At 38.4% G+C, this 3,904-nt stretch overlaps 1 long non-coding RNA gene across 1 annotated transcript; it reads right to left on the minus strand.

The window, feature by feature from the left end:
- Window positions 1-224: 224 nt before the first annotated feature.
- On the minus strand, window positions 225-3,480 carry LOC138582754 (uncharacterized). Its single transcript, XR_011305072.1, has 3 exons — window positions 3,072-3,480; window positions 2,775-2,953; window positions 225-1,276 (listed from the first exon to the last, which is right to left on the minus strand). It is a non-coding gene; the product is annotated as an uncharacterized lncRNA (long non-coding RNA).
- Between the last annotated feature and the right edge of the window lie 424 nt (window positions 3,481-3,904).

Raw genomic sequence — 3,904 nt, forward strand, 5'->3', positions numbered from 1 at the left:
ATGGTGCAGTCAACCATCAAATCCATCTTCAGAGCCCAGTCAACACGAACTGCTTTCTCTCTGTAAGATTTCCCATTAGCAGAACTCGGGACCTCCCTATCTTGTCTACGTGATGGGTCTACAGACACTTTCCTCCAATCAGGTTGAAAACATGTTTTACCCTTCACTTCTACACAATGGGATCATTGCTCACAGAGCAACTGTTACAATTTTATTTTCTTACGTACATACTTTCTGCTTTCTGCAACCCAGCACAGAGAGAGAAAAATAAAATGCCAGTGCACATTTAAAAACAAATTCCAAAATATGTATATTCACCTCATTTTGAACATGGGACTACATTATAATGTTAAGGAAGTTAGAGTCAATCTTTAGTAAATGTTAATTAAAGTTAGTCAGTTATATATAAATAATGAAGTCTTCTATGTATGAGGTACTAAAAATAAAATGGTGCACTTTATTCTCTGCAGTTTCACATTGAGCTTTTGCTGCATTATGAATTCTGTATCTTGCATGCCACCAGCAACATATTCACATGTTAGACTGGCAACATAAAATAACTATATGTGTGTGCCATATTATTGCTGGCAACACAACAAAAAAATGCCATCACATTTAGTGAAGCGCTATGTATTCTTATAAAGCGCTATATATATTACTACATATCCCCTCCTTTTCCGACAATTTGGCAGTACTCAAATCCACAATTGGAGGAAACCAAAATTGCACTCCTCTTTTTGTTTCCATCATAGCAACTCAATAAAATGAACATTTAAATTATTCATAATACATCACTGCTCAATCATCATAAAAGCAAAATTCATCTCAAATGGGTCCATAAATTCTTATAAAACATTATACACGTTTCTTTCCAAATGAAGTGTCCATGTATTCAATTGTCTTTGTTCAACTGTGAAATTAACATTTCAAGTCAATAATAAAATAAAATAAATAAATAAAACAAAGAACTAACAACATGAATTAAAATAATTAAATCAAATAATAAAGTTGTGGGAATCCATCACCCATACTTCCAGTCACATAGGGGATTATTTTCTCCACTTATCATCTGGTTCATTTGGTGCAATTCTTTCATTCTGGCACTCTTGTATGGTTTTCCAGAGAAGTCATTTTGGCGTCCCGGTTACTTTGTCTTCACCTCCATATTTTGGTCCAGAGGCATTACTTGAACTTCATCCCGTGTACTCCTGGACTCCATCATCTCTCGTGTCCTTCGGTCCTGCAACCTCCGACCTCAGAATATAGATTAGTCATTCTAAATCAAATAGAAAAAAGACAGATTAAGCACATAGCACAATATCAATTTCACCCTTTCTACCCAAAAAAAAATAATTGTCCAAAACATTCCACTTCCTCCTGGAACTAAGCACATGTTAGAGAGAAAATAAACATATACATAAAACACCATTATACATTAAAATATTTCAACATTATATCATAATAAATCAATCTGCTTCAGCCCCTTTTGTCAATGTTTACCATCTATGGTATTTTCATCTACTTTTATTTCTCTAATCTCTATAATAAGGACCACAACTATTTTTTTTTAATGATGTGGGGTACTATGAACACAGTCACCATGTTTTCCCTTCCATGTCTTCAGGGTACTTAGCTGTTTCTACTTGCTGAAGCCTCCTGACTTCATGTTTGGGATGACAGGGCTTAATTTGGTTAACATGAACAAACTGCTCTGTTATCGTTTCACCCTCTGTCTTCAATATTGTGTAGACCACTGGAGACACCTTGGGCCTCATTACGAGGTTGGTGCTAGTCATGGCGCTAAAAGCGCCATGACTAGCACCAATATTTGCACTGTGTCCGCCCTCATTCAATGGGGACTTACTGGTCCAGTCCGACCTTGGTGGGACCGGTAAGTCCCCAATGTAAAAGCCATTCCCCATTCCCATTTGAGCCCCCATAGGGCTCAACGGGAAGGGGGAAGGCGTCAACAACCGTACCGCAAATTGTGGTACCGTTATTGACCCCGGTATCCCTTAACAGGTCCCATCCATAACGCCTGATAATACCAGGCGTTAAGGGAGGGACCCGCTAAGGGACCTCGGTATAGGGCACAAATGGATTACCGGCACCTGTGTCATTACCGGTACCCGGTATACCTTTGCGCCCACCTCAGAATGAGGCCCCTTATCCAAAATTTGAAAAGGCCCATGCCAGGCCACCAGAAACTTAGAATTTGTATGTTTACCTTTTCCAAAATGAATTTTATATACCTGATCCCCTACGTTATACTCTTTCACAGATGTCTTTCTATCATAATAGGATTTTTCACTGTCAGTAGCCCTTTCCAAATTTCGTTGCACAAAAGCAAATGCATGTTGTCAATGCTTCCTCAGTTCTTCCACATATTCGTGAACTGTAGATGCGCTTACAAGTGTCTGTTCATGTGTCCTGTATAATAAATATTGTGGTAGTAGCATTTTCTTTCCTGTTAACACCTCATGAGGACTGATACCTGTTGCTTTGGCAGGAGTTGATCTGATTGCCATCGAAACCAGGGGTAAATGTAAATCCCAGCTGTAACCTGCCTCTGCTACAAACTTCTTTAATATCTCCACAACAGACCTGTTGCAACGTTCAATATTCCCAGAAGAGGCGGGTCTGTATGCAATATGCAGTTTTCTTTTCACCCCCAGTATCTGCCACACCTTACTCATTAAAGCGCTTGTAAAATGACTTCCTCTATCTGATTCTATTCTTTGTGGTAACCCAAATCTTGAAAATATATGATTTACCAGTAATGTAGCTGCGGTTTGCGCACTGCAATCTGGTGCAGGAATACCCTCTATCCATTTTGACATCAAACAAACCACGCTCAAAATATAATGGTTCCCCCTGCTGGTGTCTGATGCTGGTGATTCAGGATTATTCACAGGATTCAGAAGCCATGGTCTGCATGTACAGGCTGCACCACCTGTGGGAAGAGAGGGAAACATATGTAGATTGGTCAGTACGGATTTGCCACGTGCATTTTGCAAAAACATGTGGCCCTGCTTCAAGCATTCATACAGTTACCAATCTGCCATGTTCACCTGTAGCTCAAACTTCGCTTCAAACATCGGAGACTGCTGCTCTGAATTGCTGTGGCATCATGTGTCAGTCCTGTGAACTTGACACAAATATGTATGAAGACCATTGAGTACATTCTAGATATTTATGAGAGTAATTTATGGTTGCAAGTTTAGGCTCGCTGCGCACAATTACAAAATGAGCTGCACATTATTCTCGAGGTTTTGGTATGAGTGCAGCCCCACCTCATATGTGGCTAGCGAGCGAACCCACTAGCTGGCGTGATATCTAAAACAGTATACCTCTTTTGTAAGGGTGCTAAACAAATTTTTCAATCACTTCAATAATTTATTGATTTAAAACAAATTCATCAGGTGTGTGAATCACTATAAATCACATTTCACATCCTTTATGTTGACATTATGGTTGCCATGAGTTTTAATGCTGACACGTATTTCAATCCCTTTGGATCGTCTTCCAGGCTATTCAATAAATAAATAATGAAACTAATATTATTACGTAATATCCATCACCATCTGTCTTATATTACAAAAATCGTCTCTTCAGACTTATAATTAACTCAGCATTTGTAAACCAAGCGGCCAAAATTAATGAAAGACAGATGAATAATTAAACACATTTTTGTGGCTTATTTAACCTCCTCGACTAACTTATACAACAATAAACGTTTCTTCAGACGCCTACCTATGCCAACTAAAGTTAACAAAAAAAACATTAGATTAGATAACTGTGTCTAACTTAACATTTAATAACCAAAAAATAATGTATCGACCATGATCGCACTTCCAGTAACTTTGGTCACACTTACCATGCATCCAAATTCTTTAAAATCAAA

This window comes from Ambystoma mexicanum, chromosome 3q, assembly GCF_040938575.1.
Source record: "Ambystoma mexicanum isolate Mex_15411 chromosome 3q, UKY_AmexF1_1, whole genome shotgun sequence".
NCBI lineage: Eukaryota > Metazoa > Chordata > Amphibia > Caudata > Ambystomatidae > Ambystoma > Ambystoma mexicanum.